Genomic DNA, 27,522 nt, shown 5'->3' with positions numbered 1-27,522 from the left:
ACGGCCAGGACACGCCCCACAATGCGGCTCAACCGCCCCAGGGGCTGTATACCTTTACCATTTTCTCTCTTTCAAGTCCTTACTCTCCGGAAGCCCTTTTCGGAAGTCTGATTGCTGGACGCATTACGGGAAGGAAATACCAAGGAGGCAAGAAGCTAAGACGTACAAGGGAATCCCCAGGTGGTCTTTGATAACAATCGAAATACTTGTTTTTAATACCCATATGCAGCTTGCCCTTGGATAGGACATGTCAAATAGTCCTATTTTTTCTGCTTAGTTGCACTACTTGTATCAGTACGCTTCGACGTATTATTTAAATAACAATGCATAGCGTTAGTCTACTATTGCATTATCCTTTCTTTTTTTTCTTGTCCGTTTATTTACGACAAATTGCACCCGTACATTATGGTACGACCAGTGCGCCAGGGGCTTTAGTATACCGCATAATATGGCGTGAGAAGTCCGAACACTTTCGACAGTGCGGCACCCCGAACTTATAGCATTATATGCATCAGCTTCGAATCATGTCTTGGGTCAATAGTTGGGTTTGCCCGGCTCCCATGTTTTGGTACCTTACGTTTCGTAATATCGGCTAAGGTAGCGCTGGGAGAACTACTGCGATTGTGTCCCGGTTCTTCCGGACGAGCACCTCAGTAGAGAAAGCCGAAAACTGACTGTCATGATAAGGCGAGAGTTGGTCGCTGTTCGAGAGGTCTCAAGTCCTTAAAGACTTTTTCCGCTTCGGGCAAGGAGTTGGCCTTGCCCGACTTAGGCGTATATAGCGCCCCAAATTCGGCCTTCCGAATACTAGGGGCTTCACCAAAATTTAAAATTGTAGACTTCTATGGCTGAGTGAGAGTGATAAAGCTTTATAGTCCGATTGCCTGATTCGCTGTGCTGAACACCTCCTTCGAAGGACCCAAAATTGGGATAAAGAGTGCTCAGGTTTATCCCGAACACCCCAGTACTAGTTACATGGGGGCAGAAGCCGATGACTGGCCAACTCTCAGATTTCATAAACGGCCGCACAGAAGGTAATATTTTAAATTAACAAGCGTTGCATAGCACACATGAACTCGTTTCATATTACAGGATCACATGAGTCCATTCATTCGAATATTACATCCTTAGCACATTCTTCCGCCACAAGGCGAGAACCCTTCAGGACACTGTTATAATACATTTCAGGGTGGCGATGCTCCTTGCCTTCCGGCGGCCCCTCCTTCACCAGCTTCTCGGCGTCCAGCTTCGCCAGTGCACCTTTGCCCGGGCAAAAGCCCTGCGCGCACCCTCGATGCAGAAGGACCGCTTTATGACTTCAAGCCATGGGCAGGCATTCACAAGCCGCCTCACCAGGCCGAAGTAGCTATCAGGCAGGGGCTCGCCAGGCCACATCCGGACTATAAGACCCTTCATGGCCTGTTCGTCCACCTTGTGGAGCTCGACCAGTTGCTTCAGCTGGTCGCTCAAGGGCACTGGGTGTTCGGTCCCGGTATACTGAGACCAGAACAACTTCTCCGTCGAGCTCCCCTCCTCAGCCCGGTAGAACTCCGCGGCATCCGACACAATGCGGGGTAGATCTGCAAACGCTCCTGGAGAGCTCCGAACTCGGGTAAGTAAGAAGAAAGTTTCCTTCACATGCTTGCTTTGCATAATGAATGCCTTACCCGCCGCTATCTTCTTAACCGCCTCAATCTCCCAGAGGGCCTTTTGGGCTTCGGCCTTGGCATGTTGTGCGCTTTCGAGGGCCTTCGCAAGCTCGGACCCTTGTGTCTTAGAGTCAAGCTCCAAGGACTCGTGTTTTTTGGCGAGAGCCTGGAGCTCTTGCTGCACCTTGCCTACTCGGGCTTCTTGCTTTTCTCGCTCGATGCGCTCCTTGGCCGCTTTGTCTTCAGCCTCGGATAGCGCCTTCTGCAGGGACGCCACTTCGGTCTTGGCCCCTAGCAAAATTCATGACGATCCTATTATTCTAAAAACCAAATTTTTTATAATATACAGACGGGGTATCACTTACCTTCTTTCTCTTCGAGCTGTGTCTTGGTAAGGCGGAGCTCTTCCTTGGACCGCTCAAGGCCCCGCTTCAGTGCGGCGACCTCCGCAGTACGTGCGGTAACAGCTAGCAGTGAAGCCTGCATATGCACATAGATATATTTTGATTAGACTCCTGCGGTTATTATTTGATCCTCTATTCGGCCTTCCTTTGCGAACGCCAAACAGAGCATCAGGGGCTACTGTCTATGCGGTAACATTCTCTTATAATCTCGTTACTTACCTCAAAGCCTGTTAGGAGGCTGGCACAGGCTTCAGTCAGTCCGCTCTTGGCGGACTGAACCTTCTTGACCACCGCACTCATAATGGTGCGGTGCTCTTCGTCGATGGAAGCGCCGCGAAGTGCTTCCAGCAAGTTGTCCGATGCCTCTGGATGAACAGAGGCCATCGGCACAGACGGCTTGCCCCCCTTAGCGAGGGGTTGCCTGATAGAATCCGGAACCACTGGAGGTTCCGGATCCGTATTCGGCTTGGGGCTAGACTTGCTGCCCCCGGCGTTGGGCCCCAGGGGAGTCTTGCCCCTCTTGCACCCAGCACCTGGAATGTCGCCTTGGGGCGCCTCCGGAACTGCCCCCCCTTGGTTCTGTTCCCTTTGAGACAACACCTCGACGTCGTCCGTAGGGCGGGGGGAGGAGGCGGTCGGGAGTGAATCACTATTCATCTGCGACTCGCCTAAAGACTCCTCCGAAGAGGATACGCCGATATGAGCTTTGGAGGGGTTGTGTGATCATGTTCGGCATGATAAGAAGCAACAAAACGAAACATACCAGAATAACTATGGTATCCGGATACTTACGACTTTGCCAGGGGCTTATCCCTGGGCAGCCACTCGTCGTCGCTGTAGGTGGCGGTTGTGGAGTTGTCCGGAAGGAGGGTCCTTCCCTTTTTGGACCCTTCGGCCGCCCCAGCCGGGGCGGCCTTCCTTTTCTTGTCTCCCCCGACTAGGGGGGCTTTCCTCTTCTTCCTCCTTGTTTTCATGGGAGGAGTGCGCCTCGGTGTTTTCGGACGATGAGTCCGATATAACCTTGCGCCGGAGACCCTTCCTAGTCCCCGTGGCCTTCTTCTTGGCCTTCTTCTCCGGCACCTCATAAGGTGCCGGAACCAGCATCTCCGTTAGGAGAGCATCTGCTGGATCTTCGGGCAGGGGAGCCGGACAATCGATCTGCTCCGATGTCGCTACCCAGTCCTGTTAAATGGCGTGGAGGCTTAGATCCCGCGCGTGGTTATACTGGGGAAATGAACATCTTATAAGATATAAAAGACTTACCGGATTAGCAGGGCGCTTTACGCTGAGTCCGCGGTCCTCGGTAAGGGGAGGAGGTACCTCGGCGCCCTTGAACAACACCTTCCAGACGCCTTGTGCGTCGTCTCGAAGAGCTCTCGCAGCGTCTGGTGCTTGGCCGAGTCGAACTCCCACAAATTGAATGCCCGTCTTTGACACGGGAGGATCCGGCGGAAGAGCATGACTTGGACCACATTGACGAGCTTGATTTTCTTGCTCATCATGTTTTTGATGCATGTCTGGAGTCCGGTCAGCTCTACCGGGGAACCCCAGGACAGGCCCTTCTCTTTAAAGGAGGTGAGCCGCATGGGGATTCTGGATCGAAATTTGGGGGCCGCCACCCAGTTGGTGTCGCGCGGCTCGGTGATGTAGAACCACCCCGATTGCCACCCCTTTATGGTCTCCACATAGGAGCCTTCGAGCCAGGTGACGTTGGGCATTTTGCCCACCATGGCGCCTCCGCACTCCGCTTGCTGGCCGACCACCACCTTCGGTTTAACATTGAAGGTCTTCAGCCACAGGCCGAAGTGGGGCTTGATGTTGAGGAAGGCCCCGCACACGACGATAAACGCCGAGATGTTGAGGATGAAATTGGGGGCCAGATCGTGAAAGTCCAGCCCGTAGTAGAACATGAGCCCGCGGACAAATGGGTGGAGGGGAAATCCCAGTCCGCGGACGAAGTGGGTAAGGAAAACCACCCTCTCATGGGGTTCTGGAGTAGGGATGATCTGCCCCGCATCTGGCAGCCGGTGCGCGATATCCGCGGCCAGATATCCGGCTCCCCGCAGCTTTGTGATGTTCTCCTCCGTAACGGAGGAGACCATCCACTTGCCTCCCGCTCCGGACATGCTTGGAGTGGTTTGAGGAGAAAAATGCGAACTTGGGCGGTAGAGCTCGAGTGCGCAAGAATGGATGAGCAAGGAGGAAGAAGGCGTGGGTGAAAAGGGTGAATCCTTGTCCCTTTATAAGGGCGGAAGAAGCTATGCGCCTCCCCACCTACCTGGTAAACTCGCTTATTCCCCAAGCGTCGTAATTGATGGTGCGGTTGGGTTACCCACACCCATATTGATGAGAATCCTGTGATAAGGGGAACGATCTCTACTTCGACAAGACGTGCCAAGGAAACCGCCTCGCGATATGTGCAGTGGCTGGTTGTGAAAAACGGTTCGAATAATGATCGGGCCGTGGTGTGATGTCATGCTGCAAAATGCGTCAGCAGATTAGATTTGTGGAAATATTATTCTCTCTACGGTGGTATGTGGAATTTGTTTTGCAGAGCCGGACACTATCCTTTTGTTCAAAATCTTCTATGGAGTATTCGGAGGAGGAACCCGCCTTGCAATGCCGAAGACAATCTGCGCGCCGGACTCATCGTCATTGAAGCCTGGTTTAGGGGCTACTGAGGGAGTCCTGGATTAGGGGGTCCTCGGACAGCCGGACTGTTGGACTATGAAGATACAGGATTGAAGACTTCGTCCCGTGTCTGGATGGGACTCTCCTTGGCATGGAAGGCAAGCTTGGCAATACGGATATGTAGATCTCCTCCCTTGTAACCAACTCTGGGTAACCCTAGCCCCCTCCGGTGTCTATATAAACCAGAGGGTTTAGTCCGTAGGACAACAACAATCATACCATAGGCTAGCTTCTAGGGTTTAGCCTCTGCGATCTCGTGGTAGATCAACTCTTGTAATACTCATATCATCAAGATCAATCAAGCAGGAAGTAGGGTATTACCTCCATCGAGAGGGCCCGAACCTGGGTAAACATCGTGTCCCCCGCCTCCTGTTACCATCCGCCTTAGACGCACAGTTCGGGACCCCCTACCCGAGATCCGCCGGTTTTGACACCGACACTAACCTTATCTGCACATGCCAGAAACTTGCTCCCAGTGTCCACAGAATCAAACGCAAGTAGCTTCATGCATGGAGATTGATGGTGACAACGAGTAGATAGATCTTCAGCCACCCCGCTCCATTCGTTGCCACTGATGGTCTTAGGGAGCTACAAGAGGAAGAAACGACTCAAGTCGACCTCCGGGTAAATATCCTTCATTCCAAGTCATAGCCCGAGACAGAGAAGAGAGGCATACTCGGGAGGTGAAGTAGTAGTCGCCGAAGGAGGAACCGCTGGAGATGTCTTTGAAGAAGACCATGGCGACCCCGGCGGTAGGATGCGAGACGGCGAGAGCGAGGAAGCGACTATTGCTTAGCAAGGAAGGAAGGAAGGAGGAAACAGGGGAAATGTGACTTGTGGTCGGGGAGAAAAGGGGGTGGGGAAGGGGGGAAGGGGGCGGGGGTAGATATTTTGGCGGTAGGCCAAAATTTTGGAAATGTGGAGGGAAACTTTGCGCGAGGTGACGCCAGACCATTCACTTTGAACGATTGTGTGCATCGCGAACAATTCTTGTACTTTACGCGCATGGGATGAGTTTGATAATTCAAATTTTGGTCTCAAGGCATGGGCACATTCACTTTGAACGCGCGCGGTGCCGCCAGACCATTCACTTTGAACGATTGTGTGCATCGCAAATGATTCTTCTGCTTTACGTGGATGGGATGAGTTTGATAATTCAAATTTTGGTGGAAATTTCCCCGGGTACGTCATTGCAAAATTTCACATCGCTTGCTAATTTGGGAACACAAAATAGCGTACAGTAGATAGACCACGCTTACTGAATCGAGCAATTTTAGTAATTACACAGAGCCAGTTGACCTAAACATTGCTCTAACAAAAGACCAGCATTAAAAACAAAGCCTAAGTACGCATAATTAAAAATCCGCCGCCGTGCCGGCCTATGCATCACCGGTGTGAGATGAGACGTCGATGACTTGTCCTGGCGACATGCCGTCGTTGGTGGACTCCGCGTCCCCCTTGCTGAAGTCGACCGCGTCCTTAGCTGCCGCCGTTTGCAGCCGCCATCACAGCAGCAGCTGCAGCCGTCTCAGCTGCTGCAGCTGCCCTGTCGGCTGCCGCAGACGCCCTCTCTGCGGAAGCGGCCACGCTCAATGCGTAGGCGGCCGCGCTCTCGGCGCAGGCGGCGGCACTCGGGGGGACGCGGCCATCGTTCGGACCTTCACGAAGCGTTTCCACGGCCTCATCTTTGCAAGAAGGGGGTGCGGGAATGGGGATCGGGATTCGTGGATTCGGGGGTTGCCAGCACTGGAGCAGACGAGCCGGCAAAGCTTAAGGAGGGAGACTTAAATAGACCCGGATATTTTCATCACAAACGGTTCCTAGAAAACAACTATGTGTGCTCTTGTAGATATTTTTTATTAACTGTGAAAGACGAATTCGGAATAAAGTGCCAACGGATGGTGTTTTAAATGAACGAGAAATTTTGTAGTACTAATACAACTGTCATGTCAAATTTTGGGAAATTTCAGGGGTAATTTGACCTTCTAAGACATTAGTGATTTTCCGTCCATTTAATGACCGTAATTGAAATTTGAACTACATGTACATGCAACAGCTAACCATAACGGTTTGAAAACTCATATTTCGTGTACTTGTGTGCGATTTAATTCCATGTGCAGTAAATTGGAAGGAATTTTCAAACATGTTGGTCTAACGGCTATGACACAATTAAGCATGGAGTGACATGGCATTTTAATTCCAAAAAATCAAAAAAAAAATCAGAAACACATGAAACCTTGGTTGATGTAATGTCATGCCACCAAGATGATGTGGTAAAAAATTTGGCATGTTTGACCAAAGTTTGGACACACGCCCCTCACAAACCGGAGCAACTCAATAGAAGGCTCGTGGTTCCGAGAGGGAACAATACATGTTTGATGACGAATGGGAGATAGCTTCCACTTACGGCCTTTAAATTTTTTTCTACGTCTAACGTGCACTACTACAACTGTAATGTGAAATTTTTGAAAATTCTAGGGGTCATTTGACCCTTTAAAGACATTTAAGTGATTTTCTAGCCATTTAATGACCGTGATTCAAATTTGAACTACATCTACATGCAACGCGTAACCGAAACGGTTTGAAAATTCATATTTGTGTACTTGTGTGCGAGTTAATTCCATGTGCAGTAAACTAAAAAGAATTTTCAAACATATTTGTATCACGACATGGACACATATGCATGAATACGTATGCATGGAGTGGCATGGCATTTTAATTCCAAAAAAATCAGAAACACATGAAACCTTGGTTGATGTAATGTCATGCCACCAAGATGATGTGGTAAAGAAATTGGCATGTTTGACGAAAGTTTGGACACACACCCCTCACAAACCGGAGCAACTCGCTAGAAGGTTCGTGGTTCCGAGAGGGAACAATCCATGTTTGATGACGAACGGGAGATAGCTTCCTCTTACGACCTTCAAATTTTTTCTACGTCTAACGTGCACTACTACTACCTCTTGAGCACTACATTGGTTTTCCCTTGAAGAGGAAAGGGTGATGCAGCAAAGTAGCGTAAGTATTTCCCTCAGTTTTTGAGAACCAAGGTATCAATCCAGTAGGAGGCCACGCACGAGTCCCTCGCACCTACACAAACAAATAAGATCCTCGCAACCAACGCAATAAAGGGGTTGTCAATCGCTTCACAGTCACTTACGAAAGTGAGATCTGATAGATATGATAAGATAATATTTTAGGTATTTTTATGATAAAGATGCAAAGTAAAATAAAAGGCAATAAAAATAACTAAGTGTTGGAAGATTAATATGATGGAAAGTAGACCCGGGGGCCATAGGTTTCACTAGTGGCTTCTCTCGAGAGCATAAGTATTACGATGGGTGAACAAATTACTGTTGAGCAATTGATAGAATTGAGCATAGTTATGAGAATATCTAGGTATGATCATGTATATAGGCATCACGTCCGTGACAAGTAGACCGACGCCTGCCTGCATCTACTACTATTACTCCACACATCGACCGCTATCCAGCATGCATCTAGAGTATTAAGTTCAAAATAACAGAGTAACGCTTTAAGTAAGATGACATGATGTAGAGGGATAAACTCATGCAATATGATATAAACCCCATCTTGTTATCCTCGATGGCAACAATACAATACGTGCCTTGCTGCCCCTGCTGTCACTGGGAAAGGACACCGCAAGATTGATCCCAAAGCTAAGCACTTCTCCCATTGCAAGAAAGATCAATCTAGTAGGCCAAACCAAACTGATAATTCGAAGAGACTTGCAAAGATAACCAATCATACATAAAAGAATTCAGAGAAGATTCAAATATTGTTCATAGATAAACTTGATCATAAACCCACAATTCATCGCTCTCAACAAACACACCGCAAAAGAAGATTACATCGAATAGATCTCCACGAGAATCGTGGAGAACTTTGTATTGAGATCCAAAGAGAGAGAAGAAGCCATCTAGCTAATAACTATGGACCCGAAGGTCTGAGGTAAACTACTCACACATCATCGGAGAGGCTATGGTGTTGATGTAGAAGCCTTCCATGATCAATGCCCCCTCCGGCGGAGCGCCGGAAAAGGCCCCAAGATGGGATCTCACGGGTACAGAAGGTTGCGGCGGTGGAATTAGGTTTTTGGCTCCGTATCTGGTAGTTTGGGGGTACGTAGGTATATATTGGAGGAAGAAGTACGTCGGTGGAGCAACATGGGCCCCACGAGGGTGGAGGGCGCGCCCAGGGGGGTAGGCGCACCCCCTACCTCGTGCCTTCCTGGTTGCTTTCTTGACGTAGGGTCCAAGTCCTCTGGATCACGTTTGTTCCAAAAATCACGTTCCCGAAGGTTTCATTCCGTTTGGACTCCGTTTGATATTCTTTTTCTGCGAAACTCTGAAATAGGCAAAAAAACAACAATTCTGGACTGGGCCTCCGGTTAATAGGTTAGTCCCAAAAATAATATAGAAGTGTATAATAAAGCCCAATAAACATCCAAAACAGAATATAACATAGCATGGAACAATCAAAAATTATAGATACGTTGGAGACGTATCAACTACTACAACTGTAATGTGAAATTTTGGAAAATTCTAGGGATCATTTAAGCTTTTAAAGACATTTAAGTGATTTTCTAACAATTTAATGACCGTAATTCAAATTTGAACTACATCTACATGCAACGCCTAACCAAAACGTTTTGAAAAATCATATATGTGTACTTGTGTGCGAGTTAATTCCATGTGCAGTAAATTAGAAGGAATTTTCAAACATATTGGTCTCACGACATGGACACATGCATATGTATGCATGGAGTGACATGTCATTTTAATTCAAAAAATAGAAAAATGATGAGAAACACATGAAACCTTGGTTGATCTAATGTCATGCCACCAAGATGATGTGGTAAAGAAATTGGCATGTCTGACGAACGTTTGGACATGCACCCCTCACAAACCGGAACAACTCGCTAGAAGGTTCGTAGTTCCGAGAGGGAACAATGCATGTTTGACGACGAACGGGGGATAGCTTCCTCTTACGGCCTTCAAATTTTTTTCTATACCTCTAATGTGCACTAATACAACTGTCATGTGAAAATTTGGTAAATTTCAGGGGTCATTTGACCTTTTAAAGACATTTAAGTGATTTTCTAACCATTTAATGACCATAATTCAAATTTGAACTACATCTACATGCAACGCCTAACCATAACGGTTTGAAAAATCATATTTTTGTGTACTTGTGTGCGAGTTATTTCCATGTGCAGTAAATTCTAAGGAATTTTCAAACATATTCGTGTCAAGGCATGGGCACATGCATGGAGTGCATGCCATGGCATTTTAATTCCAAAAAAGTAAATAAATGATCAGAAAAACATGAAACCTTGCTTGATTTAATGTCATGCCACCAAGATAATGTGGTAAATAAATTGGCATTTTTGAGAAAAGTTTGGACACACACCCCTCACAAACCGGAGCAACTCGCTAGAAGGTTCATGGTTCTGAGAGGGAACAATGCATGTTTGATGACGAACGGGAGATAGCTTCCTCTTACGGCCTTTAAATTTTTTTTCTACGTCTAACGTGCACTACTACAACTGTAATGTGAAATTTTTGAAAATTCCAGGGGTCTTCCAGGTGTCATTTGACCTTTTAAAGACATTTAAGTGGTTTTCTAGCCATTTAATGACCGTAATTCAAATTTGAACTACATCTACATGCAACGCGTAACCAAAACGGTTTGAAAAATCATATTTGTGTACTTGTGTGCGAGTTAATTCCATGTGCAGTAAACTAAAAAGAATTTTCAAACATATTTGTATCACGACATGGACACATATGCATGAATAAGTATGCATGGCATTTTAATTCAAAAAAAAACAGAAACACATGAAACCTTAGTTGATGTAATGTCATGCCACCAAGATGATGTAGTAAAGAAATTGGCATGTTTGACGAAAGTTTGGACACACACCCCTCACAAACCGGAGCAACTCGCAAGAAGGTTCGTGGTTCCGAGAGGGAACAATCCATGTTTGATGACAAACGGGAGATAGCTTCCTCTTACGGCCTTCAAATTTTTTCTATGTCTAACGTGCACTACTACAACTGTAATGTGAAATTTTGGAAAATTCTAGGAGTCATTTGACCTTTTAAAGACATTTAAGTGATTTTCTAACCATTTAATGACCGTAATTGAAATTTGAACTACATCTACATGCTACGCCTAACCAAATCGTTAAAAAAATCATATATGTGTACTTGTGTGCGAGTTAATTCCATGTGTAGTAAATTAGAAGGAATTTTCAAACATATTGGTCTCACGACATGGACACATGCATACGTATGCATGGAGTGACATGGTATTTTAATTCAAAAAATAGAAAAATAATGAGAAACACATGAAACCTTGGTTGATCTAATGTCATGCCACCTAGATGATGTGGTAAAGAAATTGGCATGTTTGATGAACGTTTGGACATGCACCCCTCACAAACCGGAGCAACTCGCTAGAAGGTTTGTAGTTCCGAGAGGGAACAATGCATGTTTGACGACGAACGGGAGATAGCTTCCTCTTACGGCCTTCAAATTTTTTTCCTATACGTCTAACGTGCACTAATACAACTGTCATGTGAAAATTTGGTAAATTTCAGGGGTCATTTGACCTTTTAAAGACATTTAAGTGATTTTCTAACTAATTCAAATTTGAACTACATCTACATGCAACGCCTAACCATAACGGTTTGAAAATCATATATGTGTACTTGTGTGCGAGTTAATTCCATGTGCAGTAAATTAGAAGAAATTTTCAAACATATTGGTCTCACGACATGGACACATGCATACGTATGCATGGAGTGACCTGGCATTTTAATTCAAAAAAATAGAAAAATGACAAGAAACACATGAAACCTTGGTTGATGTAATGTCATGCCACCAAGATGATGTGGTATAGAAATTGGCATGTTTGACGAACGTTTGGACACACGCCCCTCACAAACCGGAGCAACTCGCTAGAAGGTTCGTGGTTCTGAGAGGGAACAATGCATGTTTGATGACAAACGGGAGATAGCTTCCTCTTACGGCCTTCAAATTTTTTCCTATGTTTAACATGCACTAATACAACTGTCATTAGAAAATTTGGTAAATTTCAGGGGTCATTTGACCTTCTAAAGACATTTAAGTGATTTTCTAACCATTTAATGACCGTAATTCAAATTTGAACTACATCTACATGCAACGCCTAACCAAAACGGTTTGAAAAATCATATTTTTGTGTACTTGTGTGCGAGTTAATTCCATGTGCGGTAAATTTGAATGAATTTTCAAACATATTGGTGTCAAGGCATGGGCACATGCATGGACTGCATGCCATGACATTTTAATTCCAAAAAATTAAAAAATGATCAGAAAAATATGAAACCTTGCTTGATTTAATGTCATGCCACCAAGATGATGTGGTAAAAAGTTGGCCTGTTTAACGAAAGTTTGGACACACACCCCTCACAAACCGGAGCAACTCACTAGAAGGTTCGTGGTTTCGAGAGGGAACAATGCATGTTTGCTGACGAACGGGAGATAGCTTCCTCTTACGGCCTTCAAATTTTTTCCTACGTTTAACATGCACTAATACAACTGTCATGTGAAAATTTGGAAATTTTCAGGGGTCATTTGACCTTTTAAAGACATTTAAGTGATTTTCTAACCATTTAATGATCATTATTCAAATTTGAACTACATCTACATGCAACGCCTAACCAAAACGGTTTGAAAAATCATATTTTTGTGTACTTGTGTGCGAGTTAAAAAATCATCAGACGATGTAAATATCTCGTGTTCAAAAAATAAAATGTAAAGATCTGGCAAGACAACCGGCCCCACACGATTGGCACTCTATCTCGCGGCTCGAGGTTTGGTAGGTGATTGGCGGGGATCATTAATCAGACACGGTTCTGTATTGGAAATCGTCAGCTATTATGTTCACGCACGGATTTGCTACGGGAATTGTGTGTAATTCAAACTACAATACTCGTAAATTCCGTCGACCGGCGTGTGTACTGTCCCCGTCGATCCAGATTCCGGCCGCCAATAAATACTACCTTGCTCATGTCGTCCCACCTGCATTCTCATCTACATCCTCCCCTCGCTCGCCCTCTCTCTCTCTCAAATCTCTGCCATGGCGTCGCCGGTCTGCCCACGCGCCGACGAGGAGTCGTCGCCCCCCGAGGACGCTCACTCGATTAGCAGCGACGAGGACCCCTACGCACCGTCTGACAAGGTTGCGCCGGACCCCCCAACTTTGGATTGGTTTTGGGGCCAGTACAATCTTCGTCTGTGGAAGTCGCTGCCGCCGGCTGAGAAAGCCAGGCAAGTGGCGTTCAAGAAGGAGATGGCTGAGGAGGAAGCCAGGTACCAGGCGGCCTGTGAAACCCGTTATGCCGCCTGGAAAAAGGAGGTGGCGGAACTTTGGGGGCAGGCGCGTCGTCGTGTCGAGGAGGTGTACGAAGACAGGTACTTCGCGAGGAAGGTCATAGGCGTTGGGCACCTCGTCGCACCGTGGAGGTGGGCCGATAAGCTCAAGCATGCCACCGACGAGGAGCTCCGGTGGGCGCCCAACGAAATGGCAAGATCGGTCGTGCGCGTCCGCCAGCAAGAGGCAGATCGGTACGTCAAGCACTGCGAGGCGGAGGAGTCGGAGTACTGCCTCCGCACTGGGAAGACGCCGCGCACCAGGGAGCTGCTGGCGAGGGGCTGCCGGAATACTGGCTCCAGGAGGGATTATTAGTTTTAGTATTGTTCGTTTTCAGTTTTATGCATTGTACCTAGTAGTTAAGTATCATCACATATATGTGATGATATTATATATATATATATATATATATATTCTATGATGATCTAATGAACAATTAATATATATATTATGAATTCCATTTTCTATCTGTTTTTGTATACTAATTTGAATCTAGCTGTTATCATCCACATATACAGAATGGAAAGCGTATACACACACAGTGAAACAAAACATATAAGAATGGAAAATAGAGTACACACATTGAAACAGAGCAATAAACAGAGCAATACTATGATTGTTGTGAATACAAAGCTATCCACGTCGAAACAACTTTTCAAAATGAAACGCGTCCATGAGACCATGACAAGCAGCCCTTGCCTAGGGTAGCTCTTGGCTCTGCCTGAACTCGTGCAGGCGTTCGTCCAAGCGGTCGACACGCTCGCGGTACAACTGGAGCGCGATCTCGAGCTCCAAGTTGGCTATTTCATCGGAGATCACCAACTCGAGGATGCGAAGGCCATGTTCCTCTACTGCGCCTAGGTAGACACCTGGGCCAAGGAGGCGGTCGAGCCTATGGACCAGCGCGTTGGCATCCAGCGGGCCGCGGACAAGGTGAATGGCGGCACCCATGCGAACGGCGCGGCGGGCGTCCGGTGCAAGTATGGCGTGGCCGGCATCTGGTGCAAGTATGGCGCTGAGGGCCTCTGCCCACTCCTGGCGAGGAATGCGGGTACTGACGGGACGTGTACCCAGCTGCGACGCCGTGTCGACAGCAGGTAAGCGCCGATGGATCTGCTCTTGCTGTGCGGCGCGCCGCGCCTCTCGCTCTGCGGCGCTCCAACGGTCTCGCCGTGCGGCGAGCCACAACCTATCGGCGCGGACACGCCTAGCTTGCTCTGCAGCGCGCCATCGATCATGTTGTGCGGCGAGCTGCAGCCTATCGGCACTGACATGCCTATCTTGATCCACGGCGCTCAAGCAGCATGCGCCAAAGGTCTGCTCAACCCTGGCGATGACGCACATCATAGCGTCGTCCATCGCGTTGCCGGGGAGCGCCTCGGCCTCGACGGGCCATGGCGCCTGCTCGTTTTCCTCGTCGACGAGGTTGATGGCAGAGGCGGCGCTTTGGTGGGTTGGCATGCTTGGAAAAGGTGGATGTGCTACAGGCTGCGCTTGTCGCCTCCGTGTGTCGCGTGCCCCCTATGCGGAATATAGCAGGGTGGCGGGAAACAGGTGAGGAAATGGCGGGAAACGGTGGCGTGTTCATAAAACGCCATCAATTAATGGGAACTTAGCATCGAGCTAGCACAAGAAGTAGATGATGATCAGATGAACACGGACCACACTAGGGATCCGTCAGTGGTGAATTCATCAATCCCAAACGGTTGAATACTAGCAAGCGTTTGCCCACAACACACACGGCCTATTCCATCACAAATAGGTCGGATGGATCAAGAGTATGCCACGTATCGCACATTGTCAAAAAGTAATGCGGTAGACCTTCTTTAACGGGTGTTAAAAATAAAAAAATAAAAGACAAGGACCTGGAGGTTAAATTAGCTGAGGGAATGGGGCATTTTGGTCATTTGACCGAAATGACCCATCCCATCACCTAATTTAACATCGACACAACTTCCCATCCAGTCACCCATCCGATGGTTGCTCCAGCCTGAGCACACTTAACTTGATAGTTTTCTTACATAAGCTACTGGTGGAACAGCTAGTCCTTGCTGATAGGAATGCCTCTTCGCATCCTTATGGCGTACCTGGATGACCGCCCGTCACACAATGGCCAATAGATGTTGTGTAGACAAAGCATATCACATACATCTTATTAGAAGCAATCGTCTGCGTTATTATCGGTCTTCGCACATATTTCTGATTACAGACCTGTTTGCCGCATATCACACACATCTTGTTATATTGAACCGTTTATGTTCTCTTGCCTAATCACAAACAGTTCATCCGAGTGAACCGTATGTTGTACATCGCACACACCTTTGATCCGGCTGACCGTTTCTTTTGTGTTGCCTAATCACAAACAGTTCATCCGAGTGAACCGTATGTTGTGTATCACACATGCCTCCATCTGGCTGCCCGTTTCTTTTGTTCCTCCTCATCGCAAACAGTTCATTGAACTGAATCGTATGCCCTTCATCGCACACGCAACTAAAACCTGAACCGTGTTTGATGCATCCGTCATCGCAAACGTTTTACACATTTCTGACGGTTTTCATACAGCACCGTTTACGATTATGGCATCGCACACAGTTTCTCGAAGGGTCTCTGATGGTAGTGTCGCATTAGCAGCATCCTGCAGTAGTGATCGGGAGCCAACCGGCTTGGACGGAACAGCCGAAACGAGGTCTGGCGTACCGCGGAACGGAGGAAACGGGCCTTTTGTTCGACCGCGTACAGTCGAAACGGGGTCCTGTTCATCGGGAAGGATCTGGCGTACCACAAAACGGTGGAAACGGAATTCTGTTCGAGCTCCTACGGTCGAAACGGGGTCCTATTGATCGGGAGGGGTGTGGCGTACCGCAAAACGAAGGAAACGGACTTCTCTTCGACCTCCTACATTCGAAACGGGGGTCCTGTTCATCGGGAGGGGTGTGGCGTACCGCAAAACTGGACTCCATGGGCTACTGTTCATCCCCCGTCGACTTCCTCTAGCCTCCACCTGCTACTGTTCATCCACCGTCTCCAGCTTCCACCAGACACTATTCATCCATGGGCTACTGTTCATCCAGCCTCCACCGGCTTCAGTTCAACCAGCCTCCACAGGGTGCTGTTCATCCACCCCTAACCGGCTGGGGTATGTGGCGGACTCCTTGGGCTCCTGTTCACCCACCGGCAACCGCGTACTATATACCACGGGGTCCTATTCATCTAGTAGCAACCGCCTATACACACGGCCGGGGTCCTGTTCATCCAACCCCCATCGGGAACTGTTCATTCACAGCCAACCCAACCGGCTTGACTCACACCACGTCTCGACTCATTCTACGTATCGTGCGTGCGGCAGCAATGGGCACTGTTCATCCAGAGGCAACCAAACCGGCTAGCTACATCTCGCACGGGGGTTCGATCGGCTTCAGTAAGCATGCAACAGAAGCGATCGATCGGGTTCAGTTAGCAGCGTAGGAGTCTCGGTCGGGTTCAGTTAGGAGCGAAGGGATCAACCGATCGGCTTCAGTACGTAGCACCAAGAGATCGCTCAGGTTCAGTTATAGCGACACAGCTCGCACCACGCACACGTACAAGAGAAACGCGCAAACCACACTGCATCGCTCGGCCTCGACGACCCACCATAACCGGGAACTCCCTGATATTTTCCTCGCCCTCGCTTCTACCATGATTTTCCCCGTCATGGACGGCCCAAAGAATGTCATGCAGGTGCGTCTCCGGCGCGCCCAGGACAAAAAGCCCATTTTCTGTCATGATTTTTTTTCATAAAAGTAGGAGCCCACCACATCTATGATGATACCGGGTTTTGTCATAATTATCGTCATAGAAGTGTCATAAGCATGACATAAATTTTTTTTGTTCGCCCAAAATGTCACGGATGTGTCTTTTTTTGTAGTGTTGCCACGTGTCGCCCAGATGCGTACCGCTAGGGGCAGTGCATTAAATACGCATAGCCGCCCTCCTCCTTATAAATACAAAGCCCCCGCGGTCATTTATCCCCTTCTCCCATCGTTGTCTCGCTCGTAACCCGAGCGCCTTCGCTAGCTCTCATCATCGTCGGAGACGAAGCGCTTCGTTGGCGCAACCTCTCCGTCGTCGTACTCACGCCGGCCACGGTCATCTTCGTCCCGCCGCCGCCATAGCTGTCTTCCGCCGCCAAGTTAGGGCGCGGGAGATCTAACTGCTCGGCCTCCACTCCAACTCGTCTAGCAGTTCTTCATCTGTTCTTGAGCGGTAAATAAACTCTTACTTTTTACCGCATGTTCGATCTGATGAACTTTCAAAATCTTCAGAAAGCTGTTTTGTTACTCCCACATCTGGATCTTCCATCTTTTGCATCTCATGATTTGCCAATACCTTCACTTATGCTTCACAACTAGTTCGATTCCTCACTTGTACCAATTCATGGATTCGTACAAATCTGGAACCAACTTATCCCAATAAGTGAATGTCTTCGCACTATGAGGTAAATGCCTCCAAACTGATTTTATCTTAAAAATCCTCTGAGAATGCATATGACCTCTCCTATTTCCCTCGCAACTCTAATTCTTTCACAGGTACATGTCCGTGGGCGAGTCTCTTGGTTCTCATAGTCTGAATTCATTTGCAGACTTCTTACAGCGTCATATTGACTCACTTGAAGCCAGTTCTTGTTTGAGCCGTGTTGAGAAGTCTTTCAATCCTCTAAAGTCAATGGCCAGAGACAAATCTGCACATAAAGGGGGGAGACAAAAGCATCTCAATACAGCCCGTGATCTTCCACCAGAACTGTATGAGATGTACAAGTCTGACCCAGAAGAACACTATGGAGAATGCAAGTATTGAATCCAATGGATTCGACGATATTGGGCAGAGCAATGGTTTCTCTACAACTTCGTCACTGCCGAGTGCTCTGCCAAAAACGTCGTTCGGCCACCTTGGGCTGATATTCTATACAAGAATCTTGTTCTGAAGACAAATGATGAAGCCATTGAGCAAGAATTCTATCCGTGCATGGTAAGGCGTGCCATGCCCGAGAACCCTGATCAGTCCAGCATCCGATGGTGTCAAGATGACGACCTCTTTGAAGCCAAATCTTCAATTTGCAAAGTCTTCAGCTGCTTAGAACAAGAAGGACTATGAGAGCCTCGAAGGGATGGATTACGAGAGGCAGAGCAAAATAGGACTGGCCCTCATGGCAGTCTTCAAGATTACATTGCATATCTCGACTCTCGTCGTCCCACTGCTCATGATGATGAGCATGAAGAAGAGGAAGATGATGCTCCACCCTCTCCTCCTCCCCAGCCTAGGCAGAAGGCCTCAAAGGCCAAAGGGGAGAAGACAAAACCCATTGCACCAAAAGCTTCAAGAGTGAAGCCTCTGAAGATTGCACCACCTGAAGCCAGTGTGCATTCTGAAGACTTGTCTCGAACCTCCCCGAAGACAAAGAAGATATTAGGGCATGGCCTTACTCCAGCAAGCATTCTGCGCAATGATGAAGACATTATAGATCTGTCTAGTGATGAAGATCTCGGTGACGATGCTCTAGAGATGCTGATCAAGAGCAAACAAGAGGCTGAAATCTTCAACGATCTGCCTCTATTTGATGTTGATATATTGAACAACTTCATTGATGAATGGTTTGAAGACACCTCTCTCACTCTTGATGATCTTCAGATGCCCATTGACATAAGTGTCACATTCCAAGGCTGCATAGCCAAGGAACTTGCTATTACTCAGAAGGTCATTGAGCGAAAAAACAAGATGGACCATGAGAACGTTGTCTTCAAGAAGCACATGGCAAAGCTCAATGTTTCAGATGTTCAGAAGTTCAAGTTGAAGCTGGCTAATCTGAAGATAGAGTTCCAAAAGCGTCGTGATGGTGCCAAGGGCTCTCGAGAGGGCCTCAAGTACTATGCTGAGAAATGTGTTCGGGCTCACAATGAAGCCTTGAAGATAAAGGCACTTGGGCGTCTTGGCATCGACCCAAACTTTGCTGCCAAAAAGAAGAAGCCGGTCGTCCCCGAAGCTAAGGCTCCAAGGCAAGAAAGGCCAAAGACCTTCTTTCCTTCTAGCATGACTGGTTCGAAGCCAAATGCTCCATCCGTCGCTTCCGAAAGGAAGAGGACCAAGCAAGCTGAAGCTGAAGCCAAGAAGCGTAAGAATCTTGAAGCTTCTGAGGCCGCTCCTGTAAGTGCATCTAGTGCCACCCCTAGTTGGTTTTGGAGTATTGACGACAAACTTGGTTGAGGGACTAATGTGTCTGTGAGAATTGCAGGATAACACAGGTAGTAGTCCCTCATTGATTCGGTTTTCCTACCAAAGATGACCCCTAAAAATGTATGAAGACAATGGTGGTTTGTGAAGATATTCACAACGAAGATTATGACTTGAGAAGACATTCACGTGAAGACTATGGAGTGCGAAGACATAGTTGTTTTGTAGTTTCCTTTTCTTCTTTGTTGAGTCATAGGAACCACCGCACTGTTAAGTGGGGTCCCAGTGAACAAAGTCAGAGTGACTGATGTGATGCTCAACCAAATCCTATGTCTTCGAGCAAAGACGATGAGAGCAAATCTTATCCAGAGTTGGATGAGTCAGCTTTACGTGTAGCCCAAGTCAAGCTGCCGCGTGTGTTTGAAATCTGACTGTTGGACACATGTCAGTTCCTTAGTGACCCAGGGTCATTTCGGACAAATCAGGTCGGGTTGCCTCCTGGCTATAAATAGCCCAACCCCTACACCATAAATTGGTGGCTGCTCAGAGTTAGTGCACGGCTTTTGTTGTTTGAGAGCAACCCACCTCCAAAGCATTTGAGAAAGAGATCCTTGCAAGGACAAAGCCCAAAACACCCAGAGCCAAAGAGTGTTAGGCATCACTGAAGTCTTTCTGTCCGCGTGATCTAAAGACTTATTACACTTGAGGACTGTGCATCCTCCAGCCGGTTAGGCGTCGCGTTCTGAGCATCCAAGAGTCATTGTGGATTGCCGGTGAACGAAGTCTGTGAAGGTTTGGAAGTCTACCTTGAAGACTTACCAGAGTGATTGGGTGAGGACTAAGTGTCCTTAGCTCAAGGGGAATAAGGTGAAGACACGGTCTTCTGAGTTGAATCTCAGCCTCCCTAACCAGACGTACAGTTGTCACAGCAACTGGAACTGGTCCAACAAATCCTTGTCCTCACCAAGCAACTGGTTCTATCTCTTCCCTCTTTTTACTTACAGATTGTCTTCATGAAGTCATTGCCTGCTTGCCTGATCTGATTGACTTCACTGTGTGAAGACTATTGTTGTTTGGCTTCATGTTATCTTCCATCCTGATCCATACTACCTAGCTGCCTATAGTCTTCGTGCTATCACTTCATTACTTACTTGACTATGGCTTGTCTAGTGTAGTCTACCTTTCGCTGCATATCAATAGGTTCATTTCTATCGATTGTCTTCAAAGCCACCGTGTTTTGAAGACTTTCGTAAAAATCGCCTATTCACCCCCCCCCCCTCTAGTCGATAACTAACACTTTCAATTGGTATCAGAGCAAGGTGCTCCCTTGTTCTGTGTGATTCCGTTTAACCACCTGGAGTTTTAGCTATGTCGACTGCAGGATAATCAAAGTCTCCGCTGCGTGCCCTGTCTTCGATGGCACTGATTACCCCTACTGGAAGAATAAGATGCGCATGCATCTTGAAGCCATTGATGTCGACCTCTGGTATGTCGTCAAGAACGGTGTTCCCAAGACCGGTGAAGGTGTCACCCCTGCCGATGTCAAGAAGTTCATTCAACTGGATTCTACTGCCAAGAACATCATCTGTGGTCATATGACCAAAGGACAGTATGGCCGTGTGAGTGCTCTGGAAACTTCAAAGCTAGTCTGGGACTGGCTTTCCAAGGTCAACGAAGGCGTCTCAACCCAAAGAGACTCAAGGATCAGTGTTCTTCGCAACCTCTTCAATTGTTTCAAGAGAAATGACAATGAGAATGTCCAGCTCACACTTGATCGCCTTACTGACATCACAAATGAGCTTCGCGCACTCGGCACCACTGAGATCACCAAGCATGAAATCGTCAAAACCCTTCTGAGATCGCTTGACAGCTCATTCGACACCCTGGCCCTGATGATTCAAGAACGCCCTGACTTCAAGACTCTCGATCCATCTGACATACTTGAGAGGCTCAACACACATGAGTTCCAGCAATCTGAGAAAAGAGATATCTATGGCCCCAACTATGGCCGAACTCGTGCTTTGAAGGAAAAGGTTGTTTCCTCATCTGAAGAAGAATCTGATAACCCACAAGTATAGGGGATCACAACAGTTCTCGAGGTAGAGTATTCAACCCAAATTTATTGATTCGACACAAGGGGAGCCAAAGTATATTCTCAAGTATTAGCAGTTGAGTTGTCAATTCAACCACACCTGTAAGACTTAATATCTGCAGCAAAGTATTTAGTAGCAAAGTAGTATGGAAGTAACAGTAACGGTGGCAAAAGTAACAGTAGCAGTTTTGTAGTAATTGTAACAGTGGCAACGGAAACGTAACTAAGCAAAGAGCAATATATGAAAATCTCATAGGCATTGGATCAGTGATGGATAATTATGTCGGATGTGATTCCTCATGCAATAGTTATAACATAGGGTGACACAGAACTAGCTCCAGTTCATCAATGTAATGTAGGCATGTATTCTGAATATAGTCATACGTGCTTATGGAAAAGAACTTGCATGACATCTTTTGTCCTACCCTCCCATGGCAGCGGGGTCCTATTGGAAACTAAGGGATGTTAAGGCCTCCTTTTAATAGAGTACCGGACCAAAGCATTAACACATAGTGAATACATGAACTCCTCAAACTACGGTCATCACCGGTAAGTATCCCGATTATTGTCACTTCGGGGTTAACAGATCATAACACATAATAGGTGACTATAGACTTGCAAGATAGGATCAAGAACTCACATATATTCATGGAAACATAATAGGTTCAAATCTGAAATCATGGCACTCGGGCCCTAGTGACAAGCATTAAGCATAGCAAGGTCATAGCAACATCAATCTCAGAACATAATGGATACTAGGGATCAAACCCTAACAAAACTAACTCAATTACATGATAAATCTCATCCAACCCATCACCGTCTAGCAAGCCTACGATGGAATTACTCACGCACGGCGGTGAGCATCATGAAATTGGTGATGGAGGAAGGTTGATGACGACGACAACGACGGATTCCCCTCTCCGGAGCCCCGAACGGACTCCAGGTCAGCCCTCCCGAGATAGTTTAGGGCTTGGCGGCGGCTCCGTATCGTAAAACGCGATGAATCCTTCTCTCTGATTTTTTTCTCCCCGAACGTGAATATATGGAGTTGGAGTTGAGGTCGGTGGATCACCAGGGGGGCCATGAGGCAGGGGGCGCGCCCCCACCCTCGTGGATAGGGTGTGGGCCCCCTGGCCTTGATTCTTTCGCCAGTATTTTTTATATATTCCAAAAATATTCTCCGTGAAGTTTCAGGTCATTCCGAGAACTTTTATTTCTGCACAAAAATAACACCATGGAAATTCTACTGAAAACAGCGTCAGTTCGGGTTAGTTCCATTCAAATCATGCAAGTTAGATTCCAAAACAAGGGCAAAAGTGTTTGGAAAAGTAGATACGATGGAGACGTATCAGAATCTGACTGCAGTTCTGGGGATCCTGAAGACATTGGAAAGGAGCTTGCTATGCTTGTGAAGAAGTTTCAGAAATTCACCAAGAAGAAAGGCTTTAGAAAATTTTCAAGATCCAGCTCGAGAAATGATGAAGCTTCTACTCATGACCACAAGAAAAGAACATGCCACAAGTGCAAGAAACCTGGTCACTACATCTCTGAGTGTCCACAGTGAGACAACGAGAACAAGAAGAAGAAGAAGAGCAAGGAATATGATTCTGATGACAAGAAGAAGAAAAAGAAATCCTCAAAGTCTTCATCCAAGTCTTCGTCCAAGTCTTCATCATACAAGAAGAGCTCATCTGGCAAGGCTCGTGCTTTTGTTGGCAAGGAAATGGATTCAGAGGAGGAGTCTGCTTCTGAGGAGGCAGAGGTGGAGTCTGAGGAGGAGTCCAACTCTGGTGTTGCAAGTCTGGCTCTAGCAATAGCCTACGTTGCCAAGTCCATCTTCAACACTGAAGACAATGTCTCCATCACCAACGCTGATGCAAACGACAAGAACGACTCTGCTCCCACCTACTGCTTCATGGCACGCGATGCCAAGGTAAACTCACGCGATGCTTACTTTCAAACATCAAGTGAAGATGACTCTAATTGTGAATCTAAACCCAGCTGCAAAACACTTGCTAAAATTGCAACTGAACAACAGAAAGCTATGGAACATATTCAAAAATTGCTAGACAAAAGCGATGACCTATTGGACGCGGAAATGACCAGATCTCAGTCCTTAATTAAAGACATCAAAAATCTTCATGTTAAGTACGAAGAACTTGAAAGTCGTCATGAAACGCTCTCAACAACTCATGAAAAGCTTTCCTATGATTATCTTCAAAGGAAGCAAGAACTTGAGAATGGCTCATGAATATCTTCAAAAAGAGAATGAGTCACTCCGCGCTCAACAGATCAGTTCCGCTCAGGAAGGATTTGAACCACCATGTCTAAAATGCCTTGAGCGTGATAACGCTACTTCAGATGCTGAATGTTCCAATACTGCTACTGTTGCAATATCTTCAACTGCTGATGTGGTAAGTAACCCCTCTGCTGAGGATGCCACTACTATTGCTGATGAAAATGCCAGGCTGAAGACATTGCTTGAGACAAGAATGTACAAAAGTCTCAAAGAGCATCAAACACTATGTGGTGTCCTCAAAAAGAAGATTCTGAACCGAAACCCTAGGAAAGAGGGTGTTGGATGCGATCCACCACCCTGAATGTTGATGGTTCCTACTGGAAGCCTGAGCAGTACCCCAAAACCACATGGGTTGCTGCAAAAGGACCTTCAGTGGATCCATCCACCTTATCTGGCTTCACTTGTGCTAACCCGATTATCATTGATGAATCCTTTGATGCAAATTATAAACTGTTTAAGAATCAGAATGGTGAAGTGTTTGCCAGGTATATTGGTACTAACTGCAGGAATGGGCCACCTATGAAGAAGATCTGGGTACCCAAAAGTTGTCTTGAGAATCTTCCTGTGAATGTCATCATGACACCACCTGGGAAGAAGACAAACCCTAGACCAAAGGCTTCATATGGTCCAAAGGCTTCATACAGACAGAGGACTCACCAGAGTCACCCTAACGCCAATGTTTTGCAGGGAAATCATACTCAGACTTATGAATATGAGTGTGTTTCCTCAAACCGCTATGCTCATAAGACCAAGAACTATTCTGCTTATTCATATGAGTATTATTCACCTCCTGCAAGGCTATTTGCTAGGGCTTCAAAGCTGAAGTTCTCAGATGCTGCACTTAGACTCATTGCTTCGAAGCCACCCCTGAAAATGTGGGTGGTTAAGAAATCTTAATTCTCTTTTGCAGGGAAAGGTCTCCAGCCGGAAATCAAAGGCATCTGATGCTATTGCTGGGGACCTAAAACATCTTGTGGGGCGCAGGATAAAATGCTCAAATGGTCTTACTATGTATTTTGTTCCTGAATCACTTGCCTATCATCCTATCAGTCCTAACCAGGATCTGAGCTTTGATAATCCGCTTGTTCGTCAAATGTTTATGCTTCACAATACCCTTGGTGAAGCCTATCCCCCTAACTGCACTGTAGGGTATGACACCACATGCTTCAAAATGGATTATGGACAGTGGATGCACTAATCACATGACTGGTGATCGAAGTCTTCTCATGGACTCAACCTTATGTCCATCTGACAAAAGTCACATCACATTTGCTGACACTGGTAAAAGCAAGGTATTGGGTCTAGTTAGAGTTGCAATCTCAAAGGATCAGGACATGGATAAAGTGATGCTTGTTGAATCCCTTGGTTTCAACTTAATGTCTGTCTCAATGCTTTGTGATTTAAACATGATTGTGATATTTGGAAAATATCGTTGCCTTGTGCTTATGGAGTCTGACAAATCTCTAGTCTTTGAAGGGTATCGAAAAGACGACTTGTACAGGGTAGATTTCTTAGCAGGACCACAGATGGCAGTATGTCTTCTAGCAAAAGCTTCAGAGTGCTGGCTCTGGCATCGGAGGCTAGGGCATGCTGGAATGAGGAACATGTACACTCTCGCGAAGAAGAAACATGTCGTAAGCATCGAAGGCATCAAGTTTAATAAAGATCATCTGTGTGGTGCCTGCGAAGCTGGAAAGATGACTAGGGCCAAGCATCCCTCGAAGACAATCATGACAACATCCCAACCCTTCGAGCTGCTTCACATGGACTTATTTGGCCCTACTCACTACTCTACTCTTACTTCCACTGCTTGTCTCTATGGCTTCTTCATTGTTGATGATTATTCAAGATATACATGGGTGCATATAATCCTTTACAAGAATGAAGTGCATGATGTCTTCATACGCTTCGCCAATCGTGCCATGACGAACTATGGCATCAAGATCAAGCACATCAAAAGTGACAACGGCACAGAGTTCAAGAACACAGGCCTCGACACTTATCTTGATACATTGGGCATCACTCATGAGTTCTCTGCTCCATACACACCTCAGCAGAATGGCATCATGGAGCGCAAGAACAGGACACTCATTGAGATGGCTCGGATGATGCTTGATGAGTACAAGACTCCAAGGAAGTTCTGGCCTGAAGCCATTGATTATGCATGCCACGTCATCAACCATGTTTATCTTCATAAGCTTCTAAAGAAGACATCCTATGAGCTCCTAACTGGTAAGACGCCAAATGTCAGTTACTTCAGAGTATTTGGTGCTAGGTGCTGGATCAAGGATCCACATCACACTTCAAAATTTGCACCGAAAGCACATGAAGGTTTTATGCTTGGTTACGGAAAGGATTCACACTCCTACAAAGTCTTCAACCTCTTTCACTATAAAGTGGTTGAAACTGTGGATGTGCGGTTCGATGAGACTAATGGCTCGCAAAGAGAGCACCTGCCAAATGTGCTACATGAAGTCCCACCTAGTGAATCGATCAAGCTTATGGGTACTGGAGAAATCATACCTTCAAAGGCACAGGCTGAAGAAGAACTTATCATTTCTGTGCCAAACCAACCTGAAGACACTGCTCAGCCTAAAGCCAATGCTGAAGAAGAAGACAATGGTCAACAAGAGCAAAATCTTCGTCCAGTTCATCCTCGTGTTGCAAATGAAGTACAGATTGAGAAAATAATTGATAGCATCAATGCACCTGGTCCACTCACTCGTTCAAGAGCAACTCAGCTAGCAAATTTCTGTGGGCACTTTGCATTTGTCTCTATATCTGAACCCAAGAAGATTGCTGAAGCCTTCATGGAACCTGAATGGATTCAAGCTATGCAAGAAGAGCTTCAACAATTCAAGCTGAACAATGTGTGGGAATTAGTCAAGCGTCCTGATCCTCGCAAGCACAATATCATAGGCACCAAATGGATCTATCGCAACAAACAAGATGACCACAGTCAAGTTGTCAGAAACAAGGCTCGTCTAGTTGCTCAAGGATACACTCAGGTTGAAGGGATTGACTTCGATGAAACATTTGCTCCGGTGGCTAGGCTTGAATCCATTCGCATACTGCTAGCCTATGCCAACCATCACAACATCCTTCTGTATCAAATGGATGTGAAGAGTGCCTTTCTCAATGGCAAGATTGAAGAAGAAGTGTATGTTGCACAACCACCTGGCTTTGAAGATCCAAAACATCATGATATGGTATACAAGCTCAACAAGGCACTGCATGGCCTCGAACAAGCCCCTCGAGCTTGGTATGACACACTCAAAGACTTCCTGAAGAACAAAGGCTTCACTTGGAGGCCCGACAACGTCTACAAGAAGAAGGTTGTGTAGTAGACATCAAGCACTTTCTGGCGCCATTGCCGGGGAGGTGAGTGCTTGAAGGTATATCTTTAGATCTTGCAATCGAATCTTTTAGTTTCTTGTTTTATCACTAGTTTAGTTTATAAAAGAAAACTACAAAAAAATGGAATTGAGGGTGCCTCATATGCTTCATCTTTTTAATATCTTTCATGAAAATAAGGATTCCGATAATTGTGCTCAATTGCTAGAGGAAGAATGCATTAGAATGTTTGGCACTAAATCTTTGAATGATGAGCATGATTGCAATGTTGTTAGTATGAACTCTTTGAATATCCATAGTACTAATGATGATTGCACTAGTCATGATGAAAATGTCTCTTATAAGCATGTCAATTTTTGTGGAGTGCATAGAGTTTGCAAGTACACA

This window comes from Aegilops tauschii, chromosome 4, assembly GCF_002575655.3.
Source record: "Aegilops tauschii subsp. strangulata cultivar AL8/78 chromosome 4, Aet v6.0, whole genome shotgun sequence".
Classification (NCBI taxonomy): domain Eukaryota; kingdom Viridiplantae; phylum Streptophyta; class Magnoliopsida; order Poales; family Poaceae; genus Aegilops; species Aegilops tauschii.
The sequence above is the reverse complement of the archived record's forward strand: the minus strand, read 5'-3'. Positions refer to the sequence as shown.